We start from the raw sequence: 14,737 nt of genomic DNA, 5'->3' as shown, positions 1-14,737 counted from the left end.
CTGACTGGCTCTGCACTATTTCAACAGAGAATTAAGTGGTTTTATTATACAGATATTTTGCTGAGTTATTTGATAAGACAAATAGGAATATTTAAGGCCTTTTGATGATAATTTAAAAATTTGGTCTTTAAAATAACCCCTGAGAGGAGGAGGGACTCCCTTGGTTATAGGACCCCAGGGAAAAATCTGCTGGCAAGAAAGCTCTTGGGAATACAGCAAGGGTGGTCTCAGGCAAGTTGGGATAATTTCTGTTTACCGTGGTGATACTTACTCCTTTGCATATAGCTGTTTTCCAGTGTCATTACTTCTCCTTGACTGTGTTCCTTAGAAGTAAATCTAAAATAGATTAGACATTTCTCATAGTCTAAATTAGGGGAATTATCCAAAATTTATAAGACTAAGATTTCCAAGACCTCACAGATTAAATCCATCGGTTGAAAGTGTACATTACTTTTGTATTTCTTTGGAGAGATTAAAAACAGTCTTTTTTACCCCTGTGAGTTTGGGGCAGGTGAGAATGGATTGTTTCAGTCAGAATTTTTGGTGGCAGTAAAAACCAGTTAAAGCATATTTTGAATTTTGAAAGGATATTGGATAGAGCTCAGTGGCTCGTCAAATTGTTTTGAGAGTTAGAGAACCAGATTCAGGACTAAGCAGCTAGAAACAATGCCCGAAATCACGTTGCGCAACAATTCCCATGAGGGTGCCTGTACCATCTAGAGACAGACTGATGGACGCCGCAGCCTGCCCCAGTGACACTGCCAGCACTGGTTGACTCCCAAGTGCTGCTACCTCTGCCCTAGACTTGACCTTCCTGCAGTTGCTCCACCATTAGTATCAGAGAGAGTTCCTTCTCGTCTCTTTTGCTGCTCGTTAGTTGCCCATTTCTACTCTGGGCTGGGCTTTATGTGTTTGGCAGAGCCTATGTCCTGGCTATACAGGACATGTGGAAATGTGTCTCACCTTTTGAAATCCTAAAATGGTGTGAGGTTCTTAAATTTAAAATGTGGGAAACTCTTTGACTTTCTAAAATCTTTTTTTTTTTTTTAATTTTATTTATTTGGCTGCACCAGGTCTTCATTGTGGCATGCAGGATCTTTAGTAGCAGCATGTGGGATCTAGTTCCCCGACCAGGGATTGAACCCAGGCCCCCTGCATTGGGAGCTCGGAGTCTTAGCCACTGGGCCACCAGGGAAGTACCAGATTTTCTAAAATCTTAAGGTGGGGAAGTTCACAAACTTAATAAGGGAGTTCAGATGCTAGGCAGACAAAAAGAGTGATAAGCATTGACTGTATCTAATATTTTACATGTAATGTGTACTGAGCTCTCACTGTGTGCTAAGTACCATGCGAATTTGTCTTACAAGCATTATCACAGGCCATCCTTACAACATTAGAAATGAAGTGATAAGGGAGACAGTGAGTAACCGGGCTAAGATCACACAGTCATTGTAGAGCTGGGACATGAACTCAAAGTTGATTCCAAAGCCTGTGCTCATAACTGCTGTACTAAACTAACTTTTTTTTTTTTTAATATTTATTTATTTGGCTGCACCGTGTCTTAGTTCCAACATGTGAACTCAGCTGTGACATATGGGATCTCGTTCCCTGACCAGGGATTGAACCTGAGCCCCCTGCATTGGAAGCATGGTCTTAGCCACTGGACCACCAGGGAGGCCCTTAAATTAACTCTTTTTTTTTTTTTTAATAAATTTATTTATTTTAGTTGGGGGCTAATTACTTTACAATATTGTAATAGTTTTTGCCATACATTGACATGAATCAGCCATGGGTTTACATGTGTTCCCCTTCCTGGACCCCCCACCCACCTCCCTCCCCATCCCATCCCTCTGGGTCATCCCATTGCCCCGGCCCTGAGCCCTTGTCTCATGCATCGAACATGGAATGGTGTTCTGTTTCACATATGATAATATACATGTTTCAATGCTATTCTCCCAGAACGTCCCACCCTCACCTTCTCCCTCAGAGTCCATAAAATTGTTCTATGCATCTGTGTCTCTTATTCTGTCTCGCATATAGGGTTATTGTTACCATCTTTCAAATTCCATATATATGCATTAGTATACTGTATTGTTGTTTTTCTTTCTGGCTTACTTCACTCTGTATAATGGGCTCCAGTTTCATCCATCTCAGTAGAACCGATTCAAATGTATTTTTTTTAATGGCTGAGTAATATTCCATTGTGTATATGTACCACAGCTTCCTTATCCATTCGTCTGCTGATGGACATCTAGGTTGCTTCCATGTCCTGGCTATTGTAAACAGTGCTGCGATGAACATTGGGGTACACGCGTCTCTTTCAATTCTGGTTTCCTCGGTGTATATGCCCAGCAGTGGGATTGCTGGGTCATATGGCAGTTCTATTCCCAGTTTTTTAAGGAATCTCCACACTGTTCTCCATAGTGGCTGTACTAGTTTGCATTCCCACCAACAGTGTAAGAGGGTTCCCTTTTCTCCACACCCTCTCCAGCATTTATTGCTTGTAGTCTACAAATTAACTCTTTTAATAACCCTTCTCCCAACATATTTCCCTCAAACTCCTGTAAATAAATCTGTTAGAGTAACTCTACTAAGTTTATCAAAGTAATTTGTATTATATGTCTGTGTATTTAGGCATTTTAAAGGAAGTGAAAATTTATGGCTTTAATTTTATCTATTTTCAACTAATTGAATGATTTTTTCCCCTTTTTTCATTTTGTGGTTATTTTTCTAATTTGCCTTGGGCTACAATCTGATAAAATGTTTTCTTTCTGAGTATTGGTGCTTGGAAGCCAGTAATTGAGTGTAAGAGCTGTTAGCAAGAAGGAGAGGGGACATAGCATGGCCAAGATTGAGGAGGGAGGAAATAACACCTCCCTACCTTCCTCTCTCTCTCTCTCTCTCTCACACACACACACACACACAGAGCCCTGGGAGAGGGAGGGACAGAGAGAAACATATATGGAAGGAATGAGGGGGACATGCACATTATTCTTCAAGCAGCATCCCTGTATCTTTTTTATTTGTGTGCTAAGTCACTTCAGTCATGTTTGACTCTGTTCAACCCTATGGACCATAGCCTGCCAGGCTTCTCTGTCCATGGGATTTTCCAGGCAAGAATCTTGGAGTGGGTTGCCATTTCCTCCTTCAAGGGATCATCCCAACCCAGGGATTGAACCCCATTCTCTTATGTCTCCTGCATTGGCAGTTTCTTTACCACTAGCGCCACCTGGGAAGCCCCTTTATTTGTGTTGCTAGGTTGAAAAATGATGAAACTCCACTACTACTTTAGGAAAGTTGTTGAGGTTTTTTTGTTTTTTTTTTAAGTTAGAATCAATGCTTTCTTTAAACAGTTAAGTTTTAAGCCTTTGGACCAGTTTGTATTTTAAATTAACTTATATACTTCTATTTTAAAGCTTAAAAAAAAGTGATGTCTAGGAGTAATAAATAGGAACTGTTATTTAACTTGGGGCATATCCAGCTTGATTTGGGGGGAAATCATGAAGACATACTCTCGTGCTTACCATGATGTCACCCAAGCTAGAATATTTCTTCATGAACCAAAACTCTTGTTAATTATTCCTTTAGTATGAGTCTGTCTGTTCTACAGACTTTTCTATGCTACTAAAACAGCACTTTATAGTAATGTTATTTTGTTCACTTGTACCTTTGGGACTAAATGGGAGGCTGTAATTTTTGTGAAATTGAGTAGGGCAAGTGCCCTTTCACACACATACTCTTGTAGAAGTCTAAATGTGAGTTGGTACTAGAGAAATACTTAATGTAAGGTAAATGTCCATGAAATTAAAAGTGACTTTTGTTCTCCTTAAGTATTACATTTTTAATATTGAATATACTATGCCTTTTGTCCTTATCCTAATCTAATCTTTCCTAGGATATAAATCTAAATTTGAGAACTCATTTCTCTATGATTTTTTTTTATTTTTGGTTCAGTGCAGGCTGTATACAATGGGTTTTTGTCTCAACGCAGTTGATGTTATATATATAGTCTGCTGTTCCACTCCTTTACTTTGAGATTTATTCCTCTGTCATGAATAGGTTTAGTGGACCAGCAATCCTAAAATGGGCAGTAGTCCTTTTATGAAACTACCAAGTTGAAAACAGGATGTTGGCATATACACACTTTCTTATCTTTATAAACATTAGCTAATGGTGCATTTAATTAGTCATCTAAGTAAAAAATGCCATACTGGGCCAGAGCAGTGATCCATCTGGCATAGACCATCCTAAAGAGCTGTACCAAGGAATCAGGTTACTTATTGGAATTTTGTCATCCCTAAAGGATGCATAGGGCATTCCTTAACTTGTGTACTGTATTCAGAATACATGCATTCATTTAAACTTTTAAACATCCTGATCTGTTCTGGTTATATATATATACTATGTATGTATTAAGCTAAAGCTCCTATTTTAGATTTGTTGGAATTGGTAATTCTAGGGTAAAATACTGTTTATAATATGAACTTCACGTCTTTCCTTGCTTGTATGCTGCTTCATTTTCTTCACCTATAAAATATAAAATGATTTCACAGGTTTCTCCCCTCCCCCCCCGCCGTCTCAAAATCTGTTCTGTTATTTCTAACATGGCCAATTTATGAGGCTTGTCTTTCTCACCCTCCTTCTTACCACTTTTTCCCCTCTTCATACCATTTAAATATAGAATTTTGAGGAAATTCTTTATGTATTAATATAGTGAAGAAGGACAAAGTTATAGAGGGTCACTGAATTCTTTTGAATTATCAGATGGCTGTAAGTGAAAGTTTTGTGGATTTTAGAAGAAACAATATTTCATAGCTGTAGTTCAGAGAAAACAGGTATTTGAGTCCCCTGGGTTATAGATTAGCTTATTTGAGTTATGGTTAGCTTATTTGAGTCCCCTGGATTATGGATTTAATGAAGGTTCTACCGTGAAACATGAATTACGCTTTTCATTTCGTTGAAAACTGATTGAAGGCATTGGCCATTCTTTCTTTCATTTTCCTTTGTGAAGTGCCCGCCATGAGAAATTAAGAGTTTGATTGTGGGGAAGAATTGTGTCTGTTACATTGTTGAAAATATTTAGAGTCTACCAGAACTATTAAAGAATGGAAATAGTAGTTTCCTCCTAGCAGATAAAGAAGGAATTTAGAAAAAAAGTATAACTCTTCTAGGTTGACTTCTGTTTTTGAATTACTGATTATCCCCTAGAAAATACAAGGGCCAAAGTGAGCTTTATAAAAGTTGTTTCCATTTTTGAGGAAGTTAATGCAGTTGGGTAACAGTTTGTTGGGGCACATGCATATTACAGCATCTTCAAGAAGAGACTATCAAATATTCTTGATATTCAAAAAACTCAACCCCCTGGAATAGAGTCAAAGTAAATCTGCCTTCATACCAAACTACTCTCCATAGTGAGTATTTTATTGTGTTATATTAAAAACTCATGAAAAACAGTAAAGCCACAGGCTCTGTAATATTTAGATTTGTGTATATATCTTCATTATGTATAATCTTGAAGACATAGAAGAAAACTAACTCCATAGATACTTACCTTAATGTTCTACATAGACTCATATGTTAAGATGTCTTTTTTATTTTTTTAACTAAGAAATATATGTTATTATCATGGACAGAATGTGAGTAGCGTGAAAGTGAAAGTTCCTCAGTCGTATCGGACTCTTTGTGACCCCCATGGACTGAATTCTCCAGGCCAGAATACTGGAGTGGGTAGCCTTTTCCTTCTCCAGGGGATCTTCCCAACCCAGGGATCGAACCCAGGCCTTCCGCATTGCAGGCGGATTCTTTACCAGCTGAGCCACATGTTTGAATAGCATGTTTGTATATAAAACAAAAGTTTTAATGTAATTCCTTGGTGGTCCAGTGGTTAAGACTTTGCCTTCCAATGTAGGGGGAACCCGGGTTCACTCCCACATGCCTCTGGGCTAAAAAACCAAAACATAAAACAGGAGCGATATTGTAACAACTTCAAGAAAGACTTTTAAAAAGTTTTTAAAAGTAACAATTATTCATACTGTGTGCCAGAGGAAGGAAGGGAAGGAGAGAGACAAACACTAACTATAGGGAGAGGAGGTGTGTATGATGAAGCTTCAAGAAACAATACATAACTCTATATGCTACGTACTTCCATTTTGTTAAAACGAAAGACAAAACAGCCAACACTGTAGGTGAAAGTTGTATTATTTAAAATTAGTGCCCTGGAAGAGTGTGTCCTCCTTTTCCCTCCTCTTTCCTTCATCATTCTTAACCATTAGTGCAATCAATGATTTGAGATTGTGAGGGAGGTTTCTCTTTTTTAAGTGTTAATTTATGCTGAAAATTCCCAGGACACAATCACACATTTAGAAGACACAATCACACATTTAGAAGACACAATCACACATTTAGAAGACACAATCAAGGTATTAGGCCTTTGGGAATTTAAAATCATGAATCTGTTGAGTCTCTGTTCTGTGTAAAGCAGTAAGCTATTTAAATGGCGTGATTTTTAGTCAATGGGGATAATTTGTTCCAAGGAATCTTCATGTTCTCCGAATAACTGAGGACATTTCCTGGGTAATGTGTCTTGATAGTTAAGTAATCACCTTGATTTTTATTTTATAATAGGTACAATGCTTTCATTGTTTGATAGGCAATGCGTGCGTCTAGTAACAAATGTACAATTTAGAAAAAAAGTATTCCTACAAAATACTTTCTGATTAATGACATGTTAAAAATCAGATTCTATTGAGTATAAAGAACTGAAGTCTTGAAAAAACAGTTACCCTCCAATTAAAAATAAAATTGCTTCTGGGTAAATAGCAACAACAGTAAAAAGAACTGAAGTCAATAAGTGTTACAGTGTCAGGAAGGTGTTCCACATGAGAGAATTTTCCAGAAAAGGAAAATTAGGAATCATAACTAATAATCTTGTTGTAAATTTTAAGAAGTTAATGAAAAACTTTTAATGTATGTATGTGTATGTATATATCTATATATCAAGAGAGAAAGAGGCAAAAGTATTTCAAACATCCAGAAAAGTACAGAAACTATTTTGATCAATATCTGTGTTACATACTCTATTAAATCTTAACATTTTCACCCTGACTTCTCAGAAAATATGGACTAGCTATCAGATACTTTGGGTGATTCAGGTTAATTATTATGAATGAATACTAATTAGTGAGCTGTGCTTTTACTCAGTTCTCTTAGAGCTAAATGTAGCATATTCTTCTGGTTCATCCCTAATGCTACGTTTCTTATTAATATATAACAGTGGACCTTTCTCTTTTGCGTTCTTATTTAAAGCAACTTTGGACGAATAGAACAGATTTCTCAAATGAGCAGCCTGGATTTACATGTTACTCCTATGGGGCAAATGTGGTATTTGTGACTAATCATTTTATTCCAGTTTAGTGCAGATTATAACAGTGAAAAAGGGAGACTGAGATTTTGCATTCTGAAGCTGTTTCTTTCTGATTTGGACAAGTTATTTAACTACTCTGTTTTGTTAATCCCTTTCCCATAGGGAAGTTCTGAGAATTAAGCAAGCTAATATAAATATCTGGCACACAGAAGTTGCTCAGTAAAGGTTCCTGTAATATCACTAGCCTTTTTTTAAGTGATTGAAGTCTGATTTCCAATGAGTGGGGGCATTGCTGCTCAACAATATTCAAGAGTTCTCTTCACCTCCCTCCCCAAACAAAGCATATTTTAACATTAGATTCATCATCCAACTCTTAGAACCCCGTTTCATTGTTTTCATTATACTTTTGGTTTATTTTTGTATATGAGGTCTGATAGGCACATAACAAATGCTTTGTGAGCCTTAAACTAAGTGAAAATAGATTGTTCAGATGAAAGGTATGTGGATAAGTCAGTTTTGGGGCAATTCTAGAGAACTCTTGCCAGAACTAGTATCTTTTGTTTTGGTCTTCAGAGACTGTTAAATATGATCACTGAGTCATACTTGTTTTCTCTGTCCCCTGGCTATCTCTCTTAGGACCCTGAAGCTTGCCAGCCACACACAGGATGTTTAAAAGGCAGAGTAGGCCCTAGCCCATGGGGAGTTTGTTTATTTTTAAAAAATTATTAAGTTCAAACATCCCTACCATGTCATAGCTAGTCTAGTCATGTTGGAGTTATTGAGTTCCTTTGATTCTTTCTGGTGATCATGGTGCCTAAAGGTAACAGATAAATTTGAGAGTCAAACTTTTCCTGAGTTTACTTGGAATTTTATAATGTATTCTCCAACAAATCCCTACAGGAGTGGGAGGAAAGGGAATGTCATATATTTTGCTAGCTGCTTTTTAATGGGACTCATATACTTCAAATCTTTCGCCACTTCTTTCTAGAGTTATGATACAGATGATTTAAAAACAAAATCAAACCTGAAAAAAACAAAGCCACCCACATTATGGTAGCTGTATTTTCATTAATTCTTTGAAGTTGTTAACATAAGAATCTTTTAAAAGGAACAGTATAGCTTCATAGGTGTTTAAAGAAAAGAAAAAAGAAGTGAAGTTGCTCAGTTGTGTCCAACTCTTTGCAACCCCATGGACTATAGCCTACCAGGCTCCTCCATCCATGGAACTTTCCGGGCAAGAGTACTAGAGTGGGTTGCCTTTTCCTTCTCCAGGGGATCTTCCTGACCCAGGGATGGAACCCAGGTCTCCCGCATTGCAGGCGCAGACATTTTACCATCTGAGCCACCAGGGAAACCCATAGATGTTTACATTTGTGTTTCAGTGATTGTTCTTGTTCAGTTGCTCAGTCGTGTCTAACTCTTTGCAACCCCATAGATTGCAGCAAGGAAGCCAGGCTTCCTTGTCTTTCACTGTCTCCTGAAGTTTGCTCAAATTCATGTCCATTGAGTCGGTGATGCTATCTGCTTATCTAATCCTCTGCCACCCTCTTCTCCTTTGACTATCAGTCTTTCCCAACATCAAGGTCTTTTCCAGTGAGTCAGCTCTTTGCATCAGGTGGCCAGAGTTTTGGAGCTTCAGCATCAGTCCTTCCAGTGAATATTCAGGGTTGATTTCCTTTAGGATTGACTGCTCTAATTTCCTTGCTGTCCAAGGGACTCTCAAGAGTCTTCTCCAGCACCACAATTCAAAAGCATTAATGCTTCGACGCTCAGCCTTTTTTACGGTCAAACTCTCACATCTGTACACAACTACTGGAAAAACCATAGCTTTGACTATATGGACCTTTGTCGGCAGAATGACGGCTCTGCTTTTTAATACACTGTCTAGGTTTGTCATAGCTTTCCTTCCAAGGAGCAACCGTCTTTCAATTTCTTGGCTTCAGTCACCGTCTGCAGTGGTTTTGGAGCCCAAGAAGATAATATCTGTCACTGCTTCACTGCCATGAAGTGATGGGACCAGATGCCATGATCTTAGTTTTTTGAATGTTGAGTTTTAAGCCAGCTTTATCATTTATTCAGTGATTATCATCTTCAAAATTTATGACTGACTTCTTACATATTCTCTACCACATAATGAAATCCAAAGCAGATATTTCAGGTTTGCCTAGGGTACCAGGTGGAGAAGGAAATGGTAACCCACTCCAGTATTCTTGCTTGGAGAATCCCTTGGACAGAGGAGCCTGGTGGACTGCTGTCCATGGGGCCGCAGGGTCGCACAGAGTCGGACACGACTGAAGCGACTTAGCATGCATGCATACATTGGGGAAGGAAATGGCAACCCACTCCAGTATTCTTACCTTGAGAATCCCAGGGACAGAGGAGGCTGGTGGGCTGCCATCTATGGGGTCACACAGTCGCACACGACTGAAGCAACTTAGCAGCAGCAGGGTACCAGGGTTTATCTCTTTAATGAGATGACTTAAAAACCAAGTCTTAAGGGAAGTGAAGGAGGAATTAATTAGTACAAGGTCTGAGCACTGAAGTGAGAACGTGCTTGATGAGTTTAAAGAAAGAGGCCGGTGTGGCTAGAATGGTGTGAACAAGAGGGAGAGTTGGAGGAGGTGAGGTTAGGGAGATCGGGAAGGGAAGTATCAGATCAGAGTCCTTATGGTCTTTGTAAGGATTTTGGCTTTTATAGATTGGTGTGAAGTGAGTGAAAGTAGCTTAGTTGTGTCTGACTCTTTGCGACCCCATAGCCCACCAGGCTCCTCTTGTCTGTGGAGTTCTCCAGGCAAGAATACTGGAGTGGGTAGCCTTTCCCTTCTCCAGGGGATCTTCCCAACCCAGGGATCGAACCCACGTCTCTTGTATTGCACGCAGATTCTTTACCATCTGAACCACCAGGGAAGCTTCTTAGACTGGTGAGATGGACTCAATTAGAGGATTTGAGCAGAAGACTGACATGATCTGATTTTCTTTTGAGAAGAAGTAATCTGACTGTTTTGTTGAGGTGAGCAAGGGAAGCAGCTGTGACATCAGATGGAGAACTATTAATGCAGGTGAGAACTTAGGTGGCTTGGACCATTGTAAGAGTGGAGGTGGTGAAAGTGGTAATATTATGGATATTTTTGGAAATTGAAACTCTCAGGGTAGATATTAGGTTTATTTTTTCATTAATGATTATAAAATGGATATTTTATAATTCTGTCATTCTTTCTACATTCATTATTTGGAATCCTATAAAAGATTGTTTCCACTTATTGACGATCTTGTTACTCTGGGGTACCTTTCACGTAAGAATGGCATGATAAATATTTGATTCTTTTCCATTATTCGTTTTCAGAATAATTACTTCTTGCCCTAGTAACAGTGAAAGATGATGATGGATTTTTTCAGAATACATTTAATGTTTCAGTCAGTGGTCGTCATTATAATTTTGATGTTCAAAATGTCATTATCATTTGATGTTCATTTGACCTTAAAACATGTCTTCAGAGTAAAAACTGGAAGATATATTCTGAGAAGAATAACTTCCATCCCTGTCTTCTACATCCTGCTTTCTCTTTATAGATAACCATTTAAAAAGGATTTTGGTTTATCTTTCCACTGCTTTTTGAAAGGAAGAAAAGCAATTTTATAGTAATATTTATATTTCCCCCCAAGTTTTTACTGAAAGAGCAGTATTGTGTGGAATACTAATTCAGCTGCAGGATGGGACGTAGTGGGTACTACTGGGTTCCTTGAAGGTTTTTCTTGAGATCAGTCAGGTTTTCACTCCATATAAAAGATTTTTCTTATATTCCTAGCCGTCTCCACAACAGAGAACATGCGTACTAAGTAGCTTCAGTGGTGTCTGACACTTTGCGACCCCGTGGAATGTAGCCCACCAGGCTCCTCCGTCCATGGGATTCTCCAGGCAAGAATACTGGGGTTGCCATTTCCTTCTCCAGGGGACCTTCCAGACCCAGGAACCAAAGCCACATCTCTTACATCTCCTGCATTGGCAGGCGTGTTCTTTACCACTAATGCTACCTGGGAAGTCCCACAACAGAGAGCATACATGTTTAAAAAGAAAAAGGCCCTCATCCATGCCATTTGCAACATTTAGGAAAATCGCACATCCAGCAATTCTCTTCTAGGAGTCTTACCCAGAGGTTGCAGTAATAAAATCACAAAATATATGGCTTTTTTCTGTTCCTTGAAGCTTGGGGATCATGTCTTGATTGTCTTTTAGTTATGGACTTTGTTGGAGAAAAGAAACAATACTAATGATGTATTCAGTAGTCAGCACTAACATTAATGGTGTATGTTTGGAAGAAATGATGTTTTGAAACGTTGCCACTTTGATATACTGTCAGGTTAAATATTTCATCAATTAACATTAATCATTCATAATTTTATTTATTCTTTCAGTGAGTGTTTACTGAGCACTTAGGGCATGACAGTCATTGTTTTCGATGCTCGAGAGATAGCAGTAAATAAGAGAAAAAAATCTGCTCTGGAGCTTAGGTTTCTATAGATGTGAGGGGGAAATAGACAAGCTTAATAAATAAGCAATTATTTTATTGTTTTCAAACATTCAATTTTAGGAATTCCCTGGCTATCCAGTGGTTAGGATTCGGCACTTTCACTGCCATGGCCTGAGTTCCATACCTGGTCAGGGAACTAAGATCCCTTAAGCTGCAAGGCGAGGCCAAAAAAAAAACGCCCAAAAGCTAAATGTGCAACTTCAGGATTCCTTTTCCACCTCTTCCTTTTCTCGTTTTCCTGTCGATAACTGGCTTCCTTAGGAATTGCAAGATTGATGGGTGAAAGGGATTGAGGACTGAAGACATTGTTGATTTTTATACTCAGTATGTGTATGTAACTGTTTAATTCTGGGGCCCTCCCACTTCGTCCTTAACCCTGTTAATGTTTTTTTAGAAGTTTGCTTAAGAATTCTTTTGACAGTTCCCTCTAGTCACTAATATTTAGATAATTGCCCTTAAAGATTTTATATTTTTGTCATAATATGTTCTTAATTTCTACATCTTTATTTCAGAAATGACCATTAAGAAGTAGATGCCCAGATGCAAAAGTGATGAAACAGTCAATTTGTCATAAAGTAAGATGCAGCTGTGGCTTTTCAACCAGATTAGTAAGTGTATAAATTTAAAATTCTTTTTTAGCTTTATACTTACTTTGTCTACTTTGAAAAACATTTAATAAAAAGTATAGTTGATTTGAAAAAAAGTGTCAACTTGTATTTTTGTTTATTCTTTTGGATTGCAGTACAAATTCTAGCATATAGCTCTAGAAAATGTATGTCTTAGCTGTACCTTTTTAAGAGCTATAAAGGTAATATAAAATTTTAGTTTTGAGGAAATAAAAAGAGTCACTGTAATACTGCTGTCCAGATATAGCCACTCTCATAATTTTTAGATATTTGTTTCCCTTCTGATCTTTGTTCTGCACATTAAAATAAAAAACTTGTGATCATAGTGTTGTAAAGAATATGCTTTTTGTATATATTTTAAAATTAAATTTGTTAAGATGTTTCTTCCTGGGAATAAAAATACCCTTCAGTACAGAGTTTCTTTTTTTTTTCTTTTTTCTTAGTATAGAGTTTCTTATTGGAGTAATGAAAACATTCTAGAATTAGGTGGTGATGATGGTTGTGTAACTTTGATTACAGTAAAAACCTGTGAATGTTACATATTAAAGAGATACATTTTATGACATGTATATTATAGCTAAAAAAAAAAGTACGCTTCAGAATATCAAATCTTGGCAAGAGTAAAATCTGATTAAGTACTGATATCTTAGAATATGAAAACATGCCACTCATTATTATGTATGTTATTATGTACTTAGCAAAAATGATTTGTCAGTAGAATCATAAGTATTTTTATAATACAATAATCAGTTTTATAATAAATGTTTTAATGAAGATAATAAATGCTTTTATTATTTGAGACTTAATGTCGCTTAAGCTTTTTAACACCAAATGTTGTAATAATCCAAATGTACTATGCCAGCATTTTGTAACTTCATTTTCAGAAGACTTTCTGGTTGAAACTAACATTTCAACTTTTCTCCCTGAAATTTTTTTAGGGACAAAATTGTATCTATTTTTCTCAGAAGAGAATTCCACAAGGTAAGACATTGTTAATAAAATAATAAAATAAATGTAGGCTTAATTGCTCTGGATTTTTTTTTTATCCTTTCCCCATACTTATTTCATGTCTTTTCTTAATTATTACAAGATTCTCACAAATTTATTAGCTATTCCTTTACTGCCTCAGAATTTGCTAGCAGGACACAAGTCATCTTATTTAAAGTTAGGGTCTGATTAAAATAGTCACCTTGAAACTCAAATACTGCTTTTCATAGTCAGGGCTCATTCGTAGCATCTTTAGGAGTAGGTTTGACCATTTTGAGGAAAAAGTTCTTTTTTTCATTGGGGCCCATTTACCTTTTACCTGAGTGGATAGTGCTATCTAAATGACTTCACTATAAAGTGGGTTCATAGGAACTCTCTTAGGGGTTGTAAGTTAAAGGAGATTATTTAGCTATGCTTCTATCTATGGAAAATGTGTAGCTCCTTTATTTAAAAAGTGGAATGCTTTCTACCTGGTAAGTAGTAAAAGATTGAGCAACAGCTAGTATTTAAAAAAAAATCCTGAATGATCACCTTTACAATGGAGTTTAAATCATCATTGATGTACATTATTATTCTCTTTAGATTTATAAAGGATGAAATGTTCACATGAATAGATAGTAAAATTTCATTATCAGTGTGCTTACCCTCTACCAGATAACTTAAAATCAATTGCTTGACAGCATTAAGAACTTACTTTGGTTAAGTTTTCTCAGGAACTTTTGGTTTAGGTAGTAGTGATCACTACAGATTAATTCCATCTGTCAGATCAAATAACTGTCTCATTTTTTCTCCTTTTTCAGTATCCTCTGTCCTGAGGGGAACTTACGCACACCCAACACACATCTTTTCTACCTATTTTTGTATCTGCCACAGATTTAGTTAATCAAGTCAGTTTTTATCCTGATAACTGAAAATAAAGGGGACCCATTAGCTAATAAGGAGGAAGGGAGAGTGAATTACCAAGCTTTCATTCCAAGTTTCTTGTGAAACTCTTTTCCCCTACTTTTTTCTTCTACTTATGGGGGTTAAGGGAGGGGATCCTTGAACCTTTGAATAGCACTCTCTGATCTTCCAGGGTGTTACTGAAAGGCACTACTTCAGGAGAGATCCAGACCCTTCTTTTCCTGGCCACAATGCTTAAAAGTTAAAATGGAAATTTCAAAAAATTTAGTCTTAGTGAACTGATATGTTACATCTTTGACACTGTTCTTTTGGCAAATAAAATTTAAATG

The 14,737-nt window shown here is 37.2% G+C and overlaps 1 protein-coding gene and 1 long non-coding RNA gene across 3 annotated transcripts in view; one reads left to right on the top strand and one right to left on the bottom strand.

The window, feature by feature from the left end:
- The window catches only part of FRS2 (fibroblast growth factor receptor substrate 2), a 104,921-nt gene that overhangs the window by 43,398 nt on the left and 46,786 nt on the right, over positions 1-14,737 (top strand). For both annotated transcript variants that reach the window (XM_081589765.1, XM_081589767.1), the window contains exons 2-3: positions 12,405-12,500; positions 13,457-13,499. The gene's annotated coding sequence lies outside the window, so the exon portion shown is untranslated. The remainder of the gene's footprint in view (positions 1-12,404; positions 12,501-13,456; positions 13,500-14,737) is intronic.
- The window catches only part of LOC145545369 (uncharacterized), an 82,089-nt gene that overhangs the window by 53,223 nt on the left and 14,129 nt on the right, over positions 1-14,737 (bottom strand). The gene's annotated exons all lie outside the window — the stretch shown is intronic.

Source organism: Giraffa tippelskirchi, chromosome 4 (assembly GCF_054371585.1).
Source record: "Giraffa tippelskirchi isolate mGirTip1 chromosome 4, T2T-mGirTip1v1.2.pri, whole genome shotgun sequence".
Lineage (NCBI taxonomy): Eukaryota > Metazoa > Chordata > Mammalia > Artiodactyla > Giraffidae > Giraffa > Giraffa tippelskirchi.
The sequence above is the reverse complement of the archived record's forward strand: the minus strand, read 5'-3'. Positions and strand labels throughout refer to the sequence as shown.